This window comes from Dendrobates tinctorius, unplaced genomic scaffold (genome assembly GCF_039654945.1).
Source record: "Dendrobates tinctorius isolate UK_male_01 unplaced genomic scaffold, ASM3965494v1 ptg000115l, whole genome shotgun sequence".
Taxonomy (NCBI): domain Eukaryota; kingdom Metazoa; phylum Chordata; class Amphibia; order Anura; family Dendrobatidae; genus Dendrobates; species Dendrobates tinctorius.
The window spans coordinates 22,990,871-23,017,500 of NW_027361783.1; the positions used below are offsets into that span (position 1 = coordinate 22,990,871).

The 26,630-nt window shown below is 41.5% G+C and overlaps 1 protein-coding gene across 6 annotated transcripts in view; it reads right to left on the minus strand.

Annotated features, from left to right (window-relative positions):
- Nucleotides 1-26,630, minus strand: part of LDLRAD4 (low density lipoprotein receptor class A domain containing 4) — a 333,357-nt gene that overhangs the window by 86,320 nt on the left and 220,407 nt on the right. The window contains exon 1 of one of the 6 annotated variants that reach the window (XM_073590039.1): nucleotides 26,044-26,222. The exons of the other annotated variants lie outside the window; for them this stretch is intronic. The gene's annotated coding sequence lies outside the window, so the exon portion shown is untranslated. Of the gene's footprint in view, nucleotides 1-26,043; nucleotides 26,223-26,630 lie in introns of those variants that run through there. 6 annotated transcript variants of the gene reach the window in all.

Here is a 26,630-nt window from a genome sequence, read left to right on the forward strand (position 1 = left end):
ATTCCGCGGGAAAATCACATTTCAAATTCCCGCGGAAAAACTAGCGATTTGCAAGCGTAATTAGCTTGCAGAATGCTAGCGTTTTCCAAGCGATCTGTAGCATCGCTTGAAGAACTGATTGACAGGTTGGTCACACTCGTCAAACAGTGTTTGACGTGTGACCAACTTTTTAGTATTGAGGCTGCCTATGCGGCATCAATAGTAAAAGATATAATGTTAAAAATAAAAAAAATAAAAAAATTGGGTTATATTCACCATCCGGCGTCCCGCGCAGCCTTCCCGGGCCTCAGCGACGCTTCCGTTCCCAGTAATGCCTTGCGAGACCATTGATGATGTTGCGCGGTCTCGCGATAATATAGCGGTCTTGCGAGGAATAGGGACCGCTACATTATCGCGAGACTGCGATGTCAAAGGTCTCGCAAGGCATTACTGGGAATGGAAGCATCGCTGAGGCCCGGAAGGCTGCTCGGGACGCCGGAAGGTGAATATAACACCATTTTATATTCTATTTTTTACAGGGATATGGTACCCACAAGCCCGGAGAACAGTCTCCTCTCCTCCGGACCGTGGGTACCATCCGCAAATGTTCTGCTTACTTTTCACATGGTGGGCACAGCCACATGCGGGAAGTAAGCAGAACAATGCAAAATTCTATGGGTGCGGGATCGCCGCAATTCCGCAAAATAATGAGCATGCTGTGTATTTTTCCGTGATGTGATTCCGCCGCGGGAAAATCTGCAGCATTAGCACAGCATTGCGGAATCCCATAGGATTGCATGGGATGCTTTTTTTTGCGTTTGAGGCAAAATCGCGCGTTAAAAACGTTGCGAAAACGCAAAAAAAAGTGACGTGTGAACTCAGCCTAAATATCAAAGATTATTTATGCCAACTGGATATAAAACATAACAATAATCTCCGAGGCAAAAAGCACAAAACCAATGGACATCCAATGAGTCCTTGTTAAGCGTTTTAGCCCTTCATTGTAATAAATAACTCAAGTAAAGCGGAGCAAAACATCACAACAACAAAGAAACATCTTGTAATATAAACAGCTCCGAGATCAAACAGAATGCATTACAACAAGCATCTTGTATCACTGATTACCTGTACATGCGAGCCATTCTGCTGGCACCCTGGTAACTAGCATCATCATCCAGAATCATTTACCTTCATCTAGTTTATGGGGCAAACAGTTTACCAGCAGCAGCTGCTGTCCAAGTACCAAAACAAACAGCCACTATTCCAGTTATAACCTATTACAGGCATCTCCTTGGTTTATTCATCTTTTCACTTTTCCATCCTCCAGTACCAAAAAGGATTTTTTTTTTCACATTTTCAGCAACACAACTGTATGAGTGCTCGCTTTCCTGCTGGGGTGACTTGTATTTTTGAACCATTCAGGGGAAACAATTGATTCATTCTGAAAATTTTCTTGATTTTTTATGGCATTCTCCATATTTTAAAACTGACATGCAAATGTTGTTCAGTGTATGATTACAGCAACAAATGTACATATTAAAGATAAAGACCAATGATTAGCAGTAGTCAGTAGCCCCCAGACAGGAGGCCTGCGTAGCGCCTTCTACCTGCAGAGTTGCCCCGACACTCCCGATAAAAGAGTTCCAGGCTATTCAGTGCACTGGGGCATTACGTTGATGTGATCATTTACTTTTTTGCAGTACATGCAACCTTTTGCTCACACTTATTTGGGAGACAGTTACAAAAATGAATTTATGAATTTTTTTTGTATTATGTATAATTTAATTCTTTTATTTTTTTAATACTGTTGATTTTAAGGGGATATACTGCCAGTATTAAGCAAAGATTTTTGTAGAGATGACAATACGCCAGGTTGGCCATAACAGTGCCTTGCAGCTCACTAAAAACAAGTGTGGAGCTCCAGACTGATTAGAGTGTTCAGTAGACAAGGGGTCACCATGGGCAAAGTGACCACTATGGCAGCCAAAGCATCAGAACGTAGCCAATTACATGATGGTCAAGATGCAAGTCACTTATCTGGGCCAGAATGCACTATTGGGAGAAGGCAAGTCAGCAAAGAAAGTGATGCTCCGAGTAACGTGGAAACCTTAAGTCCATTCATGTGAATGTTACTTTGACAGTCACCACCAAGTATAACATTGCTGGAGACCAAAATCACTGGTCATGGCAGGAGGACTCTCAGATGCCAAGGAAAAAAGATTAGCTCACCCAAATATGAAGAGTCAATGCAGGGAAATGCGTGGTATTGCAGGAAAGTCAAATGGGAAAAGGAAGGAAATTCCAGCATTAGTATAATTAAAAATAAATTACTGGAAGATAAATAAAAAGCCAAAATACCATTGACAACTAATTAGCAAATGTGCATCAGACTGCGGTCTTTAATCCTTGCAATCGTTTAACCCCTTAGTGACTACTTAAAACTGACCTGAGATAAGTGAATCACATCCTGAGACGGGTGAAAATGTCGCAGCTGTACACTATAGCGCAGTGTTCCCCAACTCCAGTCCTCAAGGCCCACCAACAGATCATGTTTTCAGGATTTCCTTAGTATTGCCAAGGTGATAATTGCATCACCCGTTCAATACAAAGGAAATCCTGAAAACATGACCTGCTGGTGGGCCTTGAGGACTAGAGTTGGGGAACCCTGCTATAGCAGACACCCTCCTGCTGCATCAGTCACCATCTGTGTTGGCATCAACCCAGACCCCTTAGAAAAAGCAGGTATGCGAAACAAGAAGCAGGTAACGCAAGGAGGGCTTCAGTTGTCTGGACATATTGGTAAGCAAGTCATAATCTGCGGCAGCTCATTTAATGTGCACAGTAACTATTAGGGGGTTTAGCACCGATTTGGTTATACTCCTGTTTTTTGCTGCTGCATGTTTCGGTGACTTTTCTATGCTCTCCCATGTCTTATTGCACCCTCCACCTCTCCTTGTCTTCTTCCATGTCTCCTCCATAGATTTTGACGTTTTGATTATCTTGCATCCAAGTATGTTTTTAATCTCTACAATAAATGTGGTCTTTTATATTACTGCCTGGTGGTTATTGACTTACTCCATTTTTTCTGTTGGTGATGTAATGTTTATGGGAGTTCTCCACTACTGTAACTTTGCTTCTTTATATGTGGGTGGAACAGTACTTTAGGATATGTTCTCAGCCTGGTTACAAAATTTGTTTTATATGAATGTTGTTTTAGCCTGTTTAACCCCTTAGTTGTTGCTGTCAATAACGATTACCAGAGTGAGGGTGCTCCCTCTTCAACCCCATCAGCACACGGAGATGATGATTGTGTGGTCCAGATGGTTGCCATAGCACCTCACAGCTAAAGAACAACCCTAGAGTCTGCCGGCTATAGAGACCGGTTCAGAAATTAGCTACATTTATGTTGTAGAAACAACATTTTTCTTTCTGGTCATGTCACTTTGCATTAATTACTGAAAAGCACCTTGAGGGCTAATAAACCACCTGACAGCAGTTTTGCATATGTTAAAGGGTCCAGTTTTTATAATTGTGTCACTTTTCGGGGTGGGCGGGGGGGGGGGGGGGTCCAATATGGAAAAATGGAAAAAAATGTGGTCACCAATTGCTGCATAGACAATTTTATTGGTTACAAAAGGACATATATTGGGACGAGAAAAACTCACAAAATAGTAAAATATGAGTACAAAATGACGGGAGAATAATTACAATTGCCTGGAGAAGAAAGGCCGGTATAGCCCTGTTAAAAATAACCCCTGGGTAAAAACCATGCTGAGGCTGGTCAGACTACCAAACTGATAGGTGACATGTGACCCGAAAAGACATGTAGTAATGCACATGTAAAGCGGTAAGCACCCTGCTGGATCAATTACATATCAACCACCAGAAGGCAAAGAATGGCCAGGCACAGCACGGAATAGCCCATCTGATAGCCCCCTCAAAAAGGGGGATGCAAAATAGCAAATGAAGAGGGGCAGAAAAAAACTGAGCAGTAAACCTGTGTTAGGGGATTCCCTAATAAAAAAAGCAAGCTTCACCACACCACCCCCAGAAAAATCAAGAAACATTAACCAGTAAATTACCCATTGTAGAGGCTCAAACCTCATATTCGAACCCTAATAAAAGAACACTTTACAGATGGTGCTGATAGAAAGCAGAGAAGAGGGAAATGTGTGTGGTTTGTTAAACCTCTGATATTTTTATAAATGAAAGAAAACAAATTGACCTCAATTTATCATCATAAAATGTAGTATGTCACAAAAAAATGTAAAAAAAAAAAAAAAATCACTGATATATGTGGACACATTCCAGAGTTACTGCCAAAGTGACACCGGTCAGATTTGAACCATTTGGCCTGTCACTAAAGGGTTCAAGCGTTTAATGAAGCTTCTGATGCTAGAATTCCCTTCCTTTTCCTATTCCATGATGTGACCTGCCACAACGCAGTCACTGTTCAGACATAATTTCACTAAAATTATAAAACTGAGCAGTGTCATTTCTTCAGCTCAATTCCATCTAGCATTTATTTGTGGGTTGTGCTGGGAAAAAGTTCTGGTTCATGGAAGGCCCCACCTTGTAATATGCAGGTATTAAAGGATCTACTAATGTGTCAAGTGCCACAGGACAGGTCTTCTAGGGTCCAATTCCCAGTAGGTCAGAGCTGTTTAGGCAGAATAATTGGGACCTGTGTGACATTAGACAGGCAATAGCCTTTTTTCAGGAAAAAAAAAAAAACACACCCCATACATTGGCCAAAATAAACTTATGGCTACTTCACCGGAGACATTCCAATTTCCTTTTGTCTATTTGGATACACTGTTGAAATATTGAATACATGTGGTATGAGCAGAGCTCCTTCAGATGAACAGGCTCAAATTAGCAAGGCCACAAAAAAAAAAAAAAGCTCCATGTGAGATGCATGAGTTTTAGAAGGTTTGTTATAATAAAGATGACATTCAGTGTGACCACATGGGTCATCTGAGAACTGCTTGTTTGGAAGGTATTTAGTTTATACTTTAACAAGACGTCCAGGTCCTTCATTTATTAGGTGGAATCATAAAATGCAGACACCTAGATTGTCGTATAGATACCTGGGGAGAAGTCATGTATTGTGGATTTCCTCATGACAGCGGAGATCAGGTAAACTACAGGTGGTTTCCTGAAATGTGACAGTTTGGAAGACTCCCAAAATCTGTTTTCAGGAAGTGCAATAGTATGAGCTGGTCTGAACAGACGAGCATTTGTTCTTTTCGATTCACTACTTAAATATGTTGACCTAAAGCAAGTTCTCTACGAACAGTCTCCCACAGCTCAGAACGGGCTACTCTTTAATACTCTGGGACATCCACTGAAGGATATTATACAATACTAGCAGTCCCAGAAGGAGCAAAGATAACACTTTAAACATATAAGACCAGGCAGAAAGCTCTAATAATTTTGGACTAGATCCCATAAAATATGGTTTGGCAGCAATTCCTTGGGAAAAAGGTGGGGGTGGACTGAAAGGAGCAGCGCTAGCTCAAACAATGTCACCGAGCTTTGGAATCATAAAGAAACTTTGCAGACATTGTGAAAGGTTCCAATCCCAAATCCACAGAATTGACTGCCACTTATTTTTCTGTTCCAATACTAGTTTTATTCTGCCATCTCCAAACTGCTTAAGATCAGATTGGGTCACTTGAGGACAACCTTCCCATTCAGAGAGAGGGAACGAAAGATTACCTCGGAACAAGTGTGCACAAAAACAAAAACGTGCCCTGAAATGCTCCCTTCTCGTAGGGAGGGAAGGCACAGCAGTAACTCTCAAACCACTCCTCTTACCAAAGCTTTTTGAGTATGCAAGACAAAACCTGTGTGCAGACAAAGTTTAATAGAGGTTGTAGTCAAGCATTTTTGTGTCCTAACAGTGGACCGGCGTTCAATTACCTAAAAGAAAATCTAACATTCCTGTTAAGAAAATAAGCATGATGGATAAAAATCAAACTAATGCCAAAAGTATACAGGTTAATTACTATAGACAGAAGCATATTAACAAGCAAACTAGTAGAAGAACTCCATAAAAGTCTCATGGTTAAAGGGGTTCTCTGGACATAATATTATTACTCCTCTTTGGGAAGTCATCAATATCAGATTGGTGGAGATTCGATACCCTGCATCTCCTCCAATCAGCTGTTACTACCTCCAGTGATGTCAGATGAAAACTTTGAACGGAGCTGAGGAAGCACAGTTTTGTATTGGGGTCTACAGAACAGCAACTATTAATTTAAATCTGGTGCAAGCTGTACCTTTAACCATCTTTGTATAACACAATAGTACACACTAATAGAAGCCAAAGTCTCAGATAAGGATTGTCTTCTCTTATGATCCACTTCTTCCCCTCCCCACCTCCTGAAGGTGCCCATCCACCCAGAAAAAAACAGCTCTAATCCGTAGTACCAGGAAAGTGAGGCATCGGGTTACACCCAAGGAAAGGTTACATGGAAGGGGAGTAAGGAACAAAATTAAAGAACAGGCTAATTGAGACAGCTAGTGCAAGTCTTGACTCACCACAGAGCAGGATTCACATCTACAGCATTCAGTACTGTTGTATAATTATCTCAGTGCTCCTGCTAGTTTCTTAACAATAGGGGTGCAGAGGATAAAATGCCATGACTGTGTTTAAGGGAATTTAAAACGTCACTTTGGCTGATCGAAAAGACCAATATTAAATACTTGTATCCCAACACTAATTGGGACAAGGGAGGTTCACTTTACTACACTGGCCACTGGCATTTGAATGCAAGCAAATGAAAAATAAACAGTAGTATGTAGTTGCTGTGTCTCATTAGCTACCATTAAATTGCATATTAAGAACTTGTAGAGGATATACATGCCATAATGACCAGATAATCTTACTTTTCATATATACACACATGCTTATTCTCCAAAGTTACTTGAAAGCCTAGTTAATGTTGTAAGGCCATTCTGGGGCAAGGAATGTGTGCTAGATCATTCCTAGTTATATTTGTTCTTGATGACTTCCCAGTGAAGACATAAAAATAAGCATTGCTCATCCACTTGTGCTGTTGACAAAACGAGGGGGAATAAAGAAATCCCACCAATAATCGGTTACATGGTCACTGAAAATAAATCTTAGTCAACTTCCTATATTGGTCATAGGCACCAATTGTGAGCAGCGAGTTAGCCCATATAAACTGGCGACTTCCCCCTTAGGTTTTTGTGGCCTTGGCCGTAGTTTCAAAATTGTTCACATAAAGCTACACTTATGACACACTAAGGCTGCGTTCACACGTCGCGTTTTTTTTGCGGCGTTTTTTAACGCACGATTTTGCCGCGAAAATGCAAAAAAACAGCATCCCATGCAATCCTATGGGATTCTGCAATGTTGTGCTAATGCTGTGGATTTTCCCGCGGCGGAATCGCATCGCAGAAAAATACGCAGCATGCTCATTATTTTGCATTATCGCTGCGATCCCGCACCCATAGGATTGCATTGTTCCGCTTACTTCCCGCATGTGGCTGTCCCCACCATGCGAAAACTAAGCAGAACATTTGCGGATGGTACCCATGGTCCGGAGGAGAGGAGACTGTCCTCCGGGCTGTGGGTACCATATCCCTGTATTAAAAAAAAAAAATAAAAAATAAAAAAATAGAATAAAAAATGGTGTTATATTCACCTTCCGGCGTCCTGCGCAGCCTTCCCGGGCCTCAGCGATGCTTCCATTCCCAGTAATGCCTTGCGAGACCTGTGATGACGTCACGGTCTCACGATAATGTAGCGGTCCCTATTCCTCGCGAGACCACTACATTATCGCGAGACCGCGACGTCAAAGGTCTCGCAAGGCATTACTGGGAATGGAAGCATCGCGGGGCGCCGGAAAGTGAATATAACCTGATTTTTTATTTTATTATTTTTAACATTATATCTTTTACTATTGATGCTGCATAGGCGGCCTCAATAGTAAAAAGTTGGTCACACTCGTCAAACACTATGTTTGACGAGTGTGACCAACCTGTCAATCAGTTCTCCAAGCGATGCTACAGATCGCTTGGAAAACGCTAGCATTCTGCAAGCTAATTATGCTTGCAAATAGCTAATTTTTCAGCGGGAAAATCGCGGGAATTTAAAATGCGATTTTCCCACGGAAAGGAATTCTGGAATTCTTGCGGTAACTTCCGCGAGAGTTCAGCTACGTGTGAACCCAGCCTAAAGATACATGCCTTATACAGATTTATACACTGTATAGTTCTTAATTTTGCTTTATGGATGTGCAAAAAACCCAGAAACCAAATTTTGATTACATATAAATGACAAACAAAAAAAACCCAATTTGTTAAAAAGTATCCCACATATAAAGAGGTTCTCCCATTATAAGCATTTGTGCCACATCGACAAGATTGAAGGCCACCTAGCAAAATTTACAGTTCTACAATGGAGACCGTGTCTTATACGTGAAGTACAAAAATTATATTGGAAGCTATTCCGATCTTATACAGGGAGATAGCACACAAATGGGGTTATTTATGGTCTTTTTTCAGCGATTTTACAGGTGAAAATTTGTGTAATATGCCCTATTTAATAGAACTAGCTGGAGGGTTTGTGGAGTAAAGCTGTGACAAATCCTGAAAGGAGTAATTTAACTCTTCATTATCCAGTTTGTACAAGGTGTCTAGTTAAAGCAATTCTGAATAGTTTCATGGCAACATTAACCGGACCGATCAAGTATAACCACATTTTACTGTGAAATGATAGGGCTAACAACATTTTTAAATTTAATTCACACTAAGCATTGACAATCTTGCACTTGGTAGAACTTTATGCGCTACTTCCAAATGCTGGCCTGGCCCATGTTACATTTTTTGTTGTACCCCTTCATATGGACTTTAAAAGCATTTTAACAACAAAAAAACTATTGATAAGCACATCTGCTACATAAAATGTATACATTTTATGGAAACAACAATTGTATTGGATTCAATAGATTAATGGTATACCCTCCTTGCTTTTTCTGCATTTAGGTGGTACAACCTTTTTCTCTTTGGGGAATTATTCGTATCATTGTGTACTTCGCTCTTTACAGCACCTTTATATTGGGGACTGCTGGTTATTTTGGCTGGCACCATTACGGTTCTTGATTTGTATTCATTCTGTGGATCTTATATCTGGGCTATGTTGCCTTATTATAGGTACTGTTTCTTGATTGTTACGTTTTGAGGGTTACCCTTTTGGGATTATATAGTTATTATACTGTCAAGTGTTTATATTTAATTTTCTGCAACATTTATACATTTTACATCACATGTGTGCTTATCATTAGGTAATATCTTTGTTGTTGTGCCTTCTACCGATTTAGCACCCGTTCTTCGATTAACTGTGTGTCTCTTTCTTTGTTTAAAAGCATCTGTCCCATTTGGACTTTACCTACAGCTGAAACCCCCTACTCTGCTGTAATCATTAGACGAAACATATGTATAAACCCAAAGTGTTATTCCATATGCAAGTGTGCATGTCCATAAATACAAGGAGCAGAGAGTCTGAGGCAACTCTTCATTATCTCCTCTTTGTAACAACTTTATAAAGTAAGTCAGCAGGTTGACCTGATGGGAAATGCTACATGAGCCTCACTGCCATCATGGGTGTACACATCTGTCTTCAGAGGTGCACCATGCATGACCGGAAGTGAAGACCACTTACACAGAGGAGCTGAAGAATAGCCGGACACAGCACGAACAGGCAGAACAGCTGGCGCAATGACATAGGAGAAGAAAGCCACGTGCATGCCTGAGATTTGCAGAGAGCTGGCAATGATGCCGACTTTTGCACCCTGCCTACCACAACTACATATATGCTTCTAATATTAGATAAGAGGTTAGAACATGCATTCATCACACTGGTTATTCTCATATGACAGAGAAGATGTAGAAGTTACTTAAAAGACAGTTGTGTAAGGTTGTGTTCCCACTTTGCGTTTAAGCCTTGCCGTTGCGGAAACGCTTAATATATGCAACGTGGGCACACACCCTTAATTTGGCGCAATCGCGGCGATTCCGCCATCATAGGATTGCATTGAAATGCTCAATTTACGCACGGTGCCATGCTCACCATGCGTAAAGTGAGCGTTTCATGTGCGGATGCTACCCAGGGTCTGAAGGAGAAGAGACTCTCTTCCAGGCCATGGGTACCATATTCCTGTTAAAAATAGAATTAAAATAAAAAATAGGGATATACTTACCCTCTGTCGGCCCCTGGAGTCCACAGCGGTGCACGCGGCGGCTTTGTTCCCAGGCGTGCTTCGCGCCAAAATTACCTTTGTGAAGTCGCGGTCACAAGACCGCTACGTCAGAGGTCATTCTCGCAATGAATCACTGGTAACGGAATTTGCCAGCAGCATCGCTAAGGACCGGAAGCGCCGCTGAGGAGATCGGAGGCAGACAGGAGGAGAGTATATCCATTTTTTTAATTTTTAACATTCTAACTTTTACTATTGATGCAGCATCAAGCACTATATGCACGACAAGTGTGTCCTACCTGTCAATCACTTTTCCAAGAGATGCTTCAAATCGCTTGGAAAAGTACTTGATTTCCGGAAGCTAAAAAATCTTGCATAACGCTTGTGTTTTGCGGGAAAACGCATGCGAATTCCGCATGCGTTTTACCTGCGGCAGGGAGTTGCAGAAATGCTGTTGACAATTCCGCAGCGCTTCTGCAAGGTGGGCACATAGCCTAAATGTGCTTGTTTTTTTTCCTGCTGCATCTTCAAGGATTTTTACAACTCTATCAGGTGATAGAATGTAGCAAATCTGCCACCTGTTAACATATCCTAAAACCGTAATCTCTTGACGACCTTGAAAAAAATTACCCCAAAAAATTTAAAAATGGATATTTCATTATAGCTAAATGATACAAATTTTGTAGTGAAATACACATTCAACCATTTAAAAAAAAAAAAAATCACCAAGTTAGCATTTCTTTTTTCCTTGCCTGGTATTTAATCATGAAAATTATCTACAGTTCTGAACTTAACATACTTAGAAAAAAATTTAGATTTTATTGATATCTTGACTGAAATCCTGACACCGTATAGTGTTCTGGAACTGAAACGAGCCATGTTTATACAGGCATGACATGTCACAACATACATTATGCTCGATTGATTTTTACTCCCCACAGTTTTTTCTTGTTTTGGTAGAATATTCGCATAACTGAACATGGATTTATGGTTCTGCTTTTAAATATAAAAATCTATTCATAATTCTTAGAATTAACAGGCCATTACATTATTCTCTGCTGTATATTTTATGCTTTAAAAGGCCAAGAAAAGCCACCAATAGCTAAAGATCTTTCGTGGTGGCAAATTGGTTTATTTTATTAATTCTGATCTACACAGTTTAGAAATGATTATCTGATATTTAATGATGACAGTAGGATCTCAGGAAGGCCTACTCCCTCGTGTGACTGCATGTACCATCATATACATGGCCAATGCAAGACAAATACAGCTGTATGTGAATATTCAATACTTACAGGTCTCAGGGGTGCTAACTGGAACTACCGGCATGATCATGACATTCATTCCCAGTCCTGGCCGGATCTTTAGGGAAAGTATGGAACTTTGGACAGTGCTGGCATTTACCGACATTATGACTACATTAATATAAAACCCTACTAAAAAGCATGTCAGTTATAAGGGGGTCTCTTGTTTGCGTCCCCTTTATGTAGCAGAATTGAGAAGTGCTTTGTAAGAGTCACTGGTAGGCCATGCTTCTACAAGTGTTACAAGGCTAGCTAGCCCTCGATCTATGGGGCAGTGGCTTCCTCTGGTGATAATAGCTCATTTTTTTATACTAGCAACAAAGTTTCTTTTAAAAAGGGAACCAGTTATCAGGTGTGCCCCATAACCTGGTGAGATCCGGACACCACCTTTCAGCTCTCAGTACAGTATACTAATATGCTGTGTACATGCCCAAATCCGGCCTGCAACAAAAACCCCTTTTATTACATTCACCTGGGGGGCAGTCAGTTCTGAGAGGCGTCGCTGGTCCTGATCCGGCGCCTCCCTTCATTCTATGCAGTCCTCCTATGCTTCGTCTGGATGAGTAGCGCAACTTCATAGTGTTCCTCAGCATTGCGCTCCTGCGAGGGCATATTTCTCTCTTACCTGGGCATTTTCTGCCCTGACCAAGGCAGAGCAAAGTACTGCAGGGCGCATGCAGAGGGGGCCGTCTCTCCGTGCCCCATCACATGAAGGTGCCCATCGGGAGTCACTGCCAGTTCTGTCATGAGGCAGAACAGAGCATAGGAGGAGAGCAGCAAAATGCCGGCTCCTGTCTGATGGAGGTTGCACACTGATAGCACGGTGGCCCAGTTGCAGAGTCTCCTTCCTGCACTGTGCCGTGCTGTCTGACCTGATGGAGCTTTTCCCAGGCTGCAGTTTTCTTCACTCCGTGGGAATTTGGATTGGCTCAGGCACACTGGGTCCTAGTGCAGACATTGCATTTCACACACTTCCTGCAAACATCATCGTTATGTGGGGGTGGAATTTATTAGATTGATAGAAATGTCATGTTCTCTGTGGGGTGAATAAGAGGATGGGGCTATTGCGGGGGGCTGAAGCGATTAAGAGGGACCAGGGCACTGAGGGTTGAATGGGAGAGGATGGGGGTATTGTGGAGGCTGAGGCAGGGGGAGAGATGACAGGGCACTGGGAGGCTGATTATTATACTGCTTTGTGGAATATCAGTCATGATTTTGGATGTTATTTTGGGGTGCATCTCATTTGTCCCAATCTAATTCTAAATCAATTACTCAGACTGCCTATTCAGGTGTTTGGGTCTGTATTATGTGATTGTCTTATCATATGGCATGTTACATTGCAGATAATTAGTCATGATTCTGGATGAAAATGTTATTTTCTGTGTGCTTACAAGATACCCGCTTGGAACCTATATAGAGATTATAGTTATCAAGACTATCCACTTCTGCTCTATATTGATTTCACACCTATATTGATAGGGCTGTGATAGGCCAGCGAGGGATAGCCTACATTGAGTGGGGGCACCAAAAAAAATATTGAAATCATACCCCTTAAAGAAGAGAGATTGTAGTCACCGGTTAGATAATTTCACTGTTGGACAATGTTTTAGAGTCAATGGAATGTCCTGTAAGTGGATGTTGAATGAGAATATAATTAGATGGGAACCAACACTAGAGTAATACTCTAAAACATTGTCCAACAGTGAAATTATCTAACCGGTGACTACAATCTCTCTTCTTTAAGGGGTATGATTTCAATATTTACCTATAGAGTGATACTCTGTCTGCCGCCATGCTTTCCTTTCTATTTTTTGTCTAAAAATGTCTCCATACTCCCTAATGATCTTTTGGCACATAACTTAAAGATATTCCTCTACGAGATACTTATTCTATGATTTATCCTACATGTTATTTTTATTGTATATATCTGTTTGTGATTTTTTTATTGTATATATTTTATTTTTTCAGCGACTATATGATAAAGGCCGTTGTGAGGCCGAAACGTCAAAAAATTGTCGCTTCCTCACCATCCAATAGAAATAAAGATTACCCACTTTTGCAATAATCCACGTGTGCAGTGACTCTATATTTGACTTATGCCAGTGGGACTACCAGTTCCCTTCTCACTAGCACCGTACATCCACACTTCTTAGTCGAGTGCTAACCATCTATATTACCAACCTCCACAGTCAGGCAGGGGCATATTTACGCCTATTGCAGGGCATCTGTCAGGCTAGTCTTTTTCTAGGTCAGTATATTTTGGTATCTATCCCTTTCACTGGGTAGGTTGTTTTTTTAGGAATCTAATTATTAAAGGTGGTTTTTTAAAAGGAAATATATGTTCACACACAGGACCTTAGTTGATTGTGGTCGTAACGATGGATACCTGTCACTTCATCAGCTGTGGTAAGCATGGATACCCAAGGTCCTGCAATGCCTGCAAATGAGGAAAGACCTAACGAATCAGAAAAAGGATACATTTTTAATTGGAGCCATGTGTTATTACTACACCTACTATATATTGGGATAGAATCTTGGAGATGGGAGTACCCTTTTCACTTCCACAGCAATGTAAGTTAATCATTAATAAATATTGCTGTTTAGAGATTCAAGTGAAAATTAGCCACACTGCTTTCTTCTAAAAGTTGGAACAGAAAGTTAAATTAAACTTGTAAATTTCAAATGACCAGTAATTATTGTGGACACCTTAGAGGGCAACACTTCATACCTCTAGTGTGAAAATAATTCATGTTAATTTTAAGCCCCAGTTAAGTTATGTTGGTTCAAGAAACGCCTTACACATGAACCAAACTGCTAAATCTGTGTAGTAGGGAAATGGCCAATTACATGAGTCGCAATTAGTGATGAACGAGTATACTCGTTGCTCGGGTGATCGCCGAGTATTTGGATATGCTTGGAGATTTACGGTAGTTTGAGTCCACGCAGCTGCTTGATTTGCGGCTGCTGGACAGCCTGAATACATGTGTGGATTGCCTGTTTGTTAAATAATCCCCACATGTATTCAGGCTGTCTAGCAGCCGTACATCATGCAGCTGTGTCGACACAAACTAAATCTCCGAGCACACCCAAATACTCGGAGATCACCCGAGCAACGAGTATATTCGATCACCACTAGTCGCAATGTAAACTAAAAGTCTTAAACTCTGATAAACCTATGTTGACATAATGAGTGTAAAGAATGATAATAGAGCATTAGTTCCTACAGGCTAAAGGGTACTTCACACAGAGATCGCTAGCGAGATCGCTAATGCGTCACCGATTTTGTGACGCAACAGCGATCTCGCTACATGTGACATGCAGCAGCGACCGCGCCCCCCTGCTGGATATCGCTAATCGTGCAGGAATGTCCTGGGCCATTTTTTCGTCGTCGGCGTCCCGCTGGCCAGCACGCATCGCTGTGTTTTATTGCTGGATCGTTGCTGCGTCGCTGAAGAGATCTGCCTGTTTGGCAGCTTACTAGCGATCATTTAGCGACGCACCAGGGATCCCTACCAGGTTGTATCGTTGTCAGGAACGCTGGTGCATCGCTAAGTGAAACGAGACCCTTAGAAGCCATGATTGTCATGTGCCATCAGCATGGGGCATAAACTCATTGCCTAACCATGTATCCAAATACCTTGGGTCAAGGCTAGTTATTGCAGTTTTGAAAATTTCCCTGGCTCTTCAGAAATTCTTCTGAGGTGGCACCCAGCATTACTACTCTACTGGAGACAACTATGTATTACTGGGAGTTCCCCGTAGGGTAAAAACTATATAAAGTATCAGGCACATTTTCAATATGTTGTATGTTAAAATGACTTCCACCCTACAGTTGGGGACCTATGCATTAAAGCGTGAGGTGGGCGGTAATCCGAACAGGGCGCATTCACCCTTCCATCATTTCGTAAAACTGACAGTACACGCGAATCATGAAGACCACAATATAAGTAATCACCAAGGGCTTTGAGCGTGTAATTCATTGAGAAAATCTTCTCAGAAATGCCATGTGAGAATGCAGAGGAGGGGTACAATGTGCATAGATGGAAATTGCAGCTCATTAGTATTTGTGAACCGCTTTAATAAACGTAATACTCTAAAGACTAAGAACAAGAAAATTATCAATTTATAAAGTAAGGCCATGTCCATGTCATCTTCTGTGTTGCTTTTATCAGGGTAATTAGTTAATCATGAGGCTCACTGGTATTTCTCAGAAAGTCCAACCACTTAATGAATAGTGCTTTTAGCCTGTAGTTTTTCCGATTTTCTGTACAAGGAACCAAATAGGTTTGTGATGCTGTAACGCACACTTGCAAGAGACATGGAAAAATGCAGCACCAGCAAGGATCTGCCGAAAAGCAGCCAAAATATGTGTACACCAATGTTGGCACACAGACACTAGATGTAGAAGTGGATGCAACAAGTATCCAGCTAGGGTAGGGCAATGTGTGGCAGCTGGAACTGACCAATAACCAAGCGATGTACACTGTCAGTGCCACTAATCGTGGATCCAGGATTCCTTAGCTCCAAGTGCAGACCATTCACAAGGCAATCTAAGGCCCTCATTCGTACAAATGCCTGAATATATCATATACCATGAACGTCCTAGTGCCAGCACATAAAATATACACACATCAAGTAAGTTCTTCCATGATAAAAGCAGCCTGGATTATTTGCTACCAGACATCTGCTTCTGCCAGAATTTATTCTCTGGACGTAACCGTTTCATTTCAGTGGTAGCACTGTAAGCTCCCGTGTGCATGTGAAGGCTGTCTCACCTAGCTGGCAGACAGGCACGCTTGTTTTCACCCACTTCTGTGCCGCCTGACCTTTCTGAAATGAATCAGCAATAATATTTGCTGACCCATCTGGTAATAATGTGGACTTCAACAACCAAAGTGCCTTTCACAGGCAACATTATAATGCACAGCATCACACCTGTCAAAGATAAGCAAGCAAAGGGCAGACGACAACTAAAAGAAATCACTTCCAAACTAGATCTGCGGCTAATCAGCCAAGTAGGTATTAAGCTATTTGATACTTTAGACTTACTTAACATAAAGTCTGCCTTCTTCCCAGAAAAGACATGTAATATCTGACTTAAATGCTAAATCACACTGAACTCATGAGGCAGAATGGGTAAATGCGTTGCTACTGCATTTACTGCTAAAAAATGGTGGTTTGACATTATGGCTCAACCTACCAATATGGCAGTGTTAAAATAAATTCCACTTTAAATTTAAGTAGTACAACCATCAGTGTTTATCTCCTTAAAAATCCCAATCCTTTTATATAGCACTGTGTACTTTCAATTGCTCATTTTGTTTCTCTACCCAGCTAATTATTCTCTTTTCTCTGCAGAAACAGGAAGTGTATTGTCCCTGCATGAATCATTCCTCTCTGCAACTCCTGACCCAGCTGCTCCATTCCTCCCCCCTGCCAGGGACTTTTGCAGTGACTGGTGACTCATACAGGGAGCATTGACCTGTTCCTACATAGAGCTTAGGCTAATTTCACACTTGCTTTTTTTTGCAGCGCGTTTTTCCCGCAAAAAACGCATTGAAAAAACGCATACAAAAGCATACAACTGCTGCGTTTTTTTCAAGCATTTTTATGAGCATGCATGAAAAAAACGCAGCGTTTTTATGCGTTTGTAGTGCGTTTTTACCGCGTTTGCGTTTTTTCCAAACATTAGATGGCCCCTCACACTAACCCAAACCATGACTTTACTAACCCTAACCCTGACCCTAACCCTTAACCAAACCATACTTAACCCTACCCAAACCCTAAACCCTAACTAACCCTAACCCTGACCCTAACCCTGACCCTAACCCTTAACCAAACCATACTTAACCCTAACCCAAACCCTAAACCCTAACTAACCCTAACCCTAACCCTGACCCTAACCCTTAACCAAACCATACTTAACCCTAACCCAAACCCTAACCCTGACCCTAAACCTAACCCTGACCCTAACCCTAAACCCCCTTAACTAACCCTAACTCTAACCCAAACCCCTAAATTCCATGGTTAACAAAAAAAAACGCATGTGCAAAAAAACGCATACATAAGCATGCCAATGCGCACATATGCGCACCCATAGACTTATAATGGGTGTCTTGCTGTAAAAAAACGCATTGCGCGCGCATGCGTTTTTTTGAGGCAAGTCGGACGCACAAAAAATGCAACAGGATGCATTTTGTGCGCCGAGCGCAAACTGCAAAAAAACGCATGCGCGGAAAAACGCGTACAAACGCATGTGTATGCGCACATAAGCGCATCCCATGCAAAGTATAGGAAAAAAAACGCATGCGCTATTTAGCGCTAAAATACCGCGAAAAAACAACGCAAATGTGAAACCAGCCTTAGAGGGAGTCATCCAGTCCTGTCATGTGAATTCAGACCTAATGTAAAAGTACAATTAGCTGGGTAGAAAGGCAAAACAAGCAATTGTAAGAACACAGTGCTATACAATATGGTGACTGCAATATATTAAGAGGATAAACATTTTGATGTGCTCACTTCTTTAGAGATGTTAAAGGGAATCTGTCACCTATTTTTCGCATGTAAGATGCGGCCACTGCCATCAGGAGCTTATTAGCTGTATTAAAGCTCTGTACAACTTGTGGCATGTGTTTTATTCTTCCAATTGGGCAGGGGAAAAAGTGAAAGTGCCAGCTCCCTCAGATTAGATAAATATATACAACTCACTTTAAAATCCATATATCTGTACATGTACAACTGGCTGGTGCATGTGCGGCAGCCCATTGAGGCCATCTGATGGCATAATATGGAGGCCATTTAAATTCAGCTATAAGTAATATTTTAGATCCAACATTAGGTTGGCTGAACTTATGTAGAGTATAGAAATGTAGAAAATGTCTGTTTGCTGCAATCTATGCAAATAATTGGAGTGGTAACAGTTAAACTTGCCTTCAAATGTATGAAATGTTAATGATTTCATACTGAAATAAAATGCTTGCTTGGCAATAACTTTTATGTTGTTAAACATAAGCAGGAACTCGTTAGGTCGAAACATCCTATCAGTTCCATTGTACATGTCACACTTCATCACAGTACTTTGTAACCTCACACAATTCGGGATGAGGCCAGAGGAGAAGCCAGGGTTTCCACCTCGCCAAAAACTGCAAGCGCACTAACACCACCCATGCCAAACAGCGTTATCACTGCAAGGACAGAGCCAGCAACAGCAAAAACATCAGCAAATCTAGTAGGAAAAAACTGGCAGTACCAATAGAGTAGCATCAGGACAGAAGGTCAAGGCAGAAATAGAAACAAAACATTAACTCTTTCAAAACCAACATTAGCTTGATTTTGCTTTAAAACAGGATCATTGAAGATTAGAAATACACATTTTCTGAATATAAATATAAAACATGTATAAAAAAAAAAAAAAAAAAACAACATTAGGCCCAAATTATTGTAAACAGACACCCTAAAGGAAGTCCAGAGCTTCATCACTTCTAGATTAAGTGCCCTGGTATTCAGATGTACATGTAATCTTAACATTAAGGCTGTGTGCACACGTTGTGGATTCTGCTGCAGAATTGTCTGCGCGGATTTGTCTAAATCCACAGGTCAAAAGACCCGCGGTTTATCTGTGGATTTTCTGCGGATTAGCCTGCGGTTTGACACCTGTCATGGAGCAGGTGCCAAAACGCTGCAGAATCCTCACAAAGAATTGACATGCTGCGGATTTAAATCTGAGCGGAAAATACCGCACCGTGGCCACTGCGGATTTCACTTTCCGTAGACTTCAATGGTACTGTACAACGCAGCAGAAACTGCTGCAGATCCACAGGGCCAATTCCGCTTCGAATCCACAGCAGAATCCGCAACGAGTGCACACACCCTTAAGAATAGCTCCAAGTGGTGCTTGGGCTGAACGGCTGTGAACTTACAGTTGATTAACTTTAACCCCATTTTTTATATGTAGTTAAAAACAAGGAAACTAAGTCAAGCGGTAATTAATCTGGAGAAATGAATGGTCCCTTTCTTAGGACCAAAAGAAGTTGGTAAGCCTGTGGCGATTTGTATACACATTTTCCTAATAGAATAGGTTATCAGTATGAGGTGGGGATGTAACCACCATAACTCCCAACCTGTGAATTGTTCATAGCTCCCCAGTGGCACACCATACACTTGTGCAGTGCTCGTTATCGGTTATTGCAGCTTCAATCTGTCTATGGAAATGGAGTTGCAATAACTGGAAATGGTCACTGCACAATGTACAGTGTTATGGTGTTCCAGGACTGTACACTGCGTAGATATCGCCAGAGCTCTCAACTAGAGTCCACATTGGCAGACTGGCAATATGACCTAGATCAGGATTGGGGAACCTCCGGCACCTGTGCCATTTGCGGCTTGGAGTAACATCCAAGTTAGGACTGTGTTCAAGAACAGCATTTTTTGTTGTAAAATTATTTTTTAAATATTTGATTAATTTAAACTTAATTTAATATAATTGAAAAAAAACTTCCAAAGTTGACAGTTCAAGCCTAACAAAAAGCAGATTACTGTACAAAACTTGAGTGAAAGGGGAGGATAAATTAGTAAAGTGATCCCACGGCAAACACTACCCTTCATTATAATCTTGAGCGCTTTTCACCACTGCTTTCACAGAAATTTTTCATTCGATCCTGCCATGAAAAGACATTCTGTAATATAATTTTCACGCCTTAGATCCCAAACCACAGGAAACCCATTTTCATCTCTAGAAAACCATAAGTCAATAGTGCCCCAATAAATGAGCCATGCTATATATGAAAGAAATGTATTTTCCCCTCTATGTTTTACATATTTATTTAAAGCTCTTTTGTGGCAGGTCTACAACATATAAGCTGGAAGCAATGCACCATCTAGATGCGGCTCCTCACCTCCTGTATAATGGTTTTCCCAGGTTTACATTGTTGTACATGCACTTAAGAGCCGCAGGGCTCACACTTGCTGAACACCAGGAGTCAGTGACATGCATGACTAGGATTGATGCTGTAGCTTCCATTACAGCATATGTTCAATTCACAATTAACTTGATCACTTGTTTGTGGCCATTGACTCCTTTCAGATTCTGCAGCGGTGCCAATCTCTGCTGGATGCCCACTGTGCCCGACTAACTGGCCTGAATGCGGTAAATGGGAATGATATCGCCACTTATTTTAAACTGAATACCATGGTTTTTTTTTATCTTTTGAGTGTTTGGCAAGTCTGATTTAATGAGCCATTTCCCGATTATTATTATTTTTTTTTTTTTTTAATTTCCCCATAGTTTTGTTGCTCTTTTAAGCCTCTTAATTTGGAACAGTCTTTTTATTTGACACTGCCAGAATAGCCCACTTCACCCCTGTATTTATCTCTAGAACAATGGGTGTACTAACAGGAAGATACACAGTAACCCTTATGTAACCCAGACGCTTCGAGCAGTTAGAGTTTAGACAGGACACATTTTTTAACATAGGAGCCAGTGACACAGTATGTCACTATATAGCCATGCCGACCTATACCGCTGATGTCCAGTGATCACTGTTTAAAAGCAGCCATACCGGCAAAAGAGCAAAACAAAACTGCCTGGAGCCGCTTGGTGGCGAGTGATATTTTATTTCCCCACATGTGCCTTTAGTGTCCATTTACAGTGTTATTTCACAGGGCTTATGAAAGTATTAAACTTGATGCAAGTCTCAGCTTCCTCCAACGGCATATGTAACAGTTTTTTTTTTCTTGTTATAAAAGTGTAGAAAACCACAAGTATCAGTGGTAGCTACGGTCAACAGCTTTTGTTTGACTGAGCTGTGGCAGGCTCAGTCGTGTCCGAGTAGCGAGGGTCTGATCTGTTTAGTTAGCGCCTGGACAAGGCTAGGGATTTCCATTTAACTTTGCTTTAGAGCTGTGCAACCTGAGGAAAGCAATACAAACTGAAGGTGTTTGGACCAAAACTGCATTGCCTCTTTTAACGCTACCAAACCAAGGCCTAATGCTTACCAGAGAGTGAAACCCTACACTGCTTAATGCTAATCAATGGTGTATCCAAAGCGCAAGGATCCGTTATGAGTCAGTACGAGTATGTATTCATGTTGGGTGACCGTATAACCAAATACATTTCTCTATTGCCTTCTAAGCACAGTGACATGTAAAAGTTTCTCAGGCCAATGTTATTCAAGTCTGTGAATCGTTTAAGGGTTTAAAATATTCACTAGGATAAGTTGGCCACTTACTAAAGACTAATCGGACCAATGCATGTAAAGCGAAATCTAAGGCTCTGAGGGACGCACTTTTCAGCACGTAGCATCAATTACGCCAATTTTATGATTGTGTTTTATTAGAGATATTCTTGCTTGTCAGTTCAGCCTTTGTAATTAATGTTTCTATTCAGTGACAGCAAACAGAGGAAGACGTGTTGGTTGGATCTTAAGTATATACTAGAAATAGGCCCGATGCTATCGCATCAGGAGTGCGGTGAAACTAACATCTGTGTATGCTTAGTGGTGCTGACAGGAGCAGCGCATGTATAGCGCGCAGTTGTGGCTGTTACTGCGCACGCGCGGGAATTACGGCCATGAACTGTGCAAGTGACATACACATTCCTGCGCATGCGTAGTAACAACGTGGCTGTTAGTGCGCCTGCGTGGGAATAGCAGAGACGTGTACCGTATATACTCGAGTATAAGCCGGGTATACATTGTCCCCCCGTCCTGTCCTGCTACGTGTGGCGTCCCATCCTGTATGCATGGCTCCCTGGTCCCATCCTGTAATGCATGGCTTGCCTTGGCTCCCCCCTGCATCTCTGTTTTCCCGTCTTCCAGCAGCACTTCCTGTATTCAGTGATCAGGTGATACCACTCAAAGTAATGAGTATACGCTCCACGCCTATGGGCGTGGAACCACGTCCATATTCATTACTTTGAGTGGTACCACGTGACCGCTGAATACAGGAAGTGCTGCTGGAAGACAGGAAAACAGAGAGATGCAGGAATGTTGCAGCCACCGCCCCAGGAGTGGGTGAGTATGCTGTCACAGCTGCTCTCTCCTGCTGCTCCCTCTCCCCCCACTGGCTTGCTGGTTTATACTCACGTATGTACCGTGTGTCACTTGCGCAGGTGCAGTTCGTGGACGCAAGGCTGTTCACGAACTGCGCCTGCACAAGTGGGACTGCCGCGGTGCCTTTTGGGATTCGGGGACAGTGGCCAACTGGTGATTATATATGTAGATAAGGCCAGACAGGAGACTGTAAAGCAATCATTCTATCAATCTCCTCAGCATCTCAGGGGACTCAAGCCATTGTGCTCTCGCCTCCAAGCCCATTGTGTGGATGGGGAGTGTAGATGCAGGGGAGCAGTCACCACAGGGGGCCTCGTATGCAATCCCAGGTGATGAGCTTCTGGAATTTTCTTCATTATATGAGCTAAAAGCAAATGTTTAAGGAGGAGGGTGTGAACACTTCTGCCCATTCAGGGGGCTCTCAGGGAGGGTGTAAGAAGCCACATATTTAGTCAGAGAGTTGGGGGTGGAGGGGGAGAGTGATGTCGAAGGGAGAGGATCTAGGATGAGGTCCTGGCCTATGGAGTTTGGAGATCGGTTGACGGCTTGTCTGAACACACGTGCTACTATTGAGGGTTCTGTTGTCTGGATTTCAGGAACTTTAAGGACTGTTGCTGCGGGATACATGGGCTTTGGTTGTGTTACCCATCATCTGGAGCAGGGTGGACTGTGACTACAGTCTATACTAGTGGGAGATACAAAATCTGTAGGCCAAACAAAAGTTGGGAGACAGTGCGTATCGCCTGGTACAGGGGCAGTGGGACTACCAGCCCCAGGGAGGGCAATCTTGTTTACTGGGGTAATGTATTTTGGCCATCTACCTAGATATGCTGTATAAACCATGGATGTAAGGAATAAAAAAAGAAAAGAAAAACAAAAGGAGTGCTTCCTTCAAAGTATAATCAACAATATTTAGTGAAAGAATTGCACACAGATTCCAAACACTTATAAATAGACAAGGAGGTGAGCAAATACAGATTCCAAATACCCCTAGGAACAACGTTGAGAAAGCAGTACGCAAAACGCGCGTCCGGGAACCACCTGGGAACACCGCACTTGCACTTCACGATGGGTAAGCAATACTGAATTGACTTTGGGGACGGGACTTTTTTGCACTAGGCACTCTGTTATACCTGGCATACAGGGGGTTATCACCTATAGGGTGGACATTCATGTCCATACTGTGCTCTCATATTGTCTTTTCAGCAATTTGCTTTACCCAACATTGTTCCTGGGGGGTATTTGGAATCTGTATTTGCTCACTTCCTTATCTGCTAGTTTTAAGTGTTCGTAATTTGTTTGCATTTGTTTCAATAAATATTGTTGATTATACTTGGAAGTCAGCACTCCTTTTGTTTTTCTTCATTATGGTTTGGAGTTTCTTCCTGTTTTCACTGGGTGGAATCTAACTCTGGTTTTCATGGTAGCTATTACTTTGGCTCCGGTGATTTGTAAGGAATAAAAATAGTTGCATCACTAACCTGCCTAGGTGATTATTACACCAGACAACCTACTCCTTTAGATTAATTCCTTCAGAGGTTTAGTTTCCAAAATGGGGTCCCCTGTGTGGGTTCTGCTGTTTTGGCATGCCAGGGGCTCTTAAAATACAACATGGTGTCTGTAACCTATGCAAGCCAATAAAGCGCCCTTTCCCTTCAGAGCCCTGCTCTGCGCTTAAACAGTTTTCCACCACATATCGGTTATCGGCATACAATTAACATACAAGCGTAATTAAACTGCTCAAAAAATTTTGACAATGAAAAATTTGGGTCAGTAACATTTGTGGAGAAAAATGATTTTTTTATTTTCACGTCTCAACATTCTAAAATTCTGTGAAGCATTTGGGAGTTCAAGGTGCACACCACACACCTAGATTAATTCCTTGAGGGGGGTCTAGTTTCCAAAATTGTGTCACTTGTGGGGGGTTTCCACTGTTTAGGCACATCAGGGGCTCGGCAAACGCAGCATGGCATCCGCCATCTATTCCAGTCAACTTTGCATTCCAGAAGTCCAACCACATATGGGGTATTGCATACACAGGAGAAATTGCCCAACAAGTTTTAGTGGTGCATTATCTCCTGATACCCTTGTGAAAGTGCAGAATTTAGGGCTAAAGTAAAATTTGTGGGAAAAATGAGAATTTAATTTTTTCCTTCCACATTGCTTTAGCTCCTGTTAAGCAACTGAAGGGTTAACATCTTGGATGTGGTTTTGAGCAGTTTAAGTGATGCAATTTTTAGAATTATGTCCCTTTTGGATATTTTCTGCTATATAGGCCTTTCAAGGTTAAATGTGTTGTAGTCCCTCAAAAAAATTGTTTTTGTAAGTTTTGCTGGAAAACTGTGAAATTGCTTATCAACTTTTAACCTCAACTTCCTAACCCAAAAAATGGTTTTAAAAATTGTGGTGATATAAAGTAGACAAGTGGGAAATGTTATTTATTAACCATTGTGTGTGCCATAACGCTCGCATTCAAGGGCATAAAAACTAAAAAATTTTAAAATTGCACAAATTTATGATTTTTTCAGAAAACCGCATGTCATAATGAACAAAAATTAACACCATCATAAAGTACAATGTGTACCAAAAAAAAAAAAAAAAGAGTCTTCGAATCGCCAAGATCCGTTCAAGTGTTCCAGAGTTATTACATCAAAGGGACACACTGGTCACAAAGGCAAAAACAGGCTCTGGCATAAAGGTTCGTAAATGTGCAGGGAATTAATAGCAAACACCCAAACACGACCCATTGGGAAATCAGATTGAAAAAGGAGATCGGTGTGTTTCAATTTAACATCTTCAGACCTGATAACCACGATCAACCAGAGCCAACACCCTCACCCTGTCACCTCCAGACAGTCCAGTAGGATGGCATCTGATATTTAATGCATTGCTTAAAGTGGATCAGTCATTAGATTCCACAACACAAATTTCAAACATTACAAATTAAATCTTTGACTTGTATTTTTTTTTTTAAAAGTTGGCATTATCAGGTCTAATTGGCTGCATAATCCTTTATGAAAGTTTAAAATTACAGTAATCTCCGCTCATTTAGTCTGACAGCTCCTCACTGTCCCTCATGTTGAGATCTGACAATGCTCAGTACAAGCTGCAGCAGTCTGGCCTGGTAGGTGGAGCCTGAAAAGCCATGTCAGAAAGGCTTTATTTAAACCACACCGGCCTTATCAGGTCTAAAATCAACATAAAAACTATAATTAAGTCTGATGAAAGATCTGATTTAAATACTCAGGCTGAACAAGAAGTTGGCACCTATTTGGCATCTCAAGTTCCAGTTAGGTACTACACAGCCTTCATAATACGACGGCTCAACGTTAAACAGAACGTCTTACAGGACAAAAGGCTGCAGCTAATGGCTTTTGTAAGGCGTCCGCCACACATCCTTCCTATGTTGACAAGTAGTTTGACATTGTACTTTGCCTTATTTTGACTGATAAACATTTTTTTCTAAGCAAAAATATTCCATACCTCTGAAATGTTCCTTTGCTTATAAGCACAATAGTTCTCCTCAGATTTCATTTGCAGTGACGTAGCTAAGTGCATGCAGGATGAGAAAGCTTTTATAGTGCAGGCACTACACTGGTTTGCAATGTTCATCCACATAATTGGTACTCAACCTGCAGAGGAAGAAAATGTTCCTGTACAAAATACAACATAGGACTAGGTGTAGCTTTTAACCCCCCACCCCCAATATACACACTTAGTAACGCCATTTACTGTTATAGATTTACCTGCGTAATAAAGGGAAAAAAAAAAAAATGTACTAGTGTTGACTCTTCTCCAGATACTAGGCTTCATCTGCAATTCTACAAACCTATTTTTTCCTCTCTCGTTTTGACCTCTTTGAGGTTACTATCTGTATTATGGTAATCCGTTCCAAAACCAATTTAAATAAGAATGCAATTCCTTGGACCACACTGCTTCCAAAATCAATCATTTACATGGTCCCTCGAACAGAAAAATCATGAAACAAAAACCGGGAAATCATCATCAAAACTACAGCTTTTCCTGTCCAAGCATCTAGGACACCCATTTTATTCAAAATGCATCAAAAT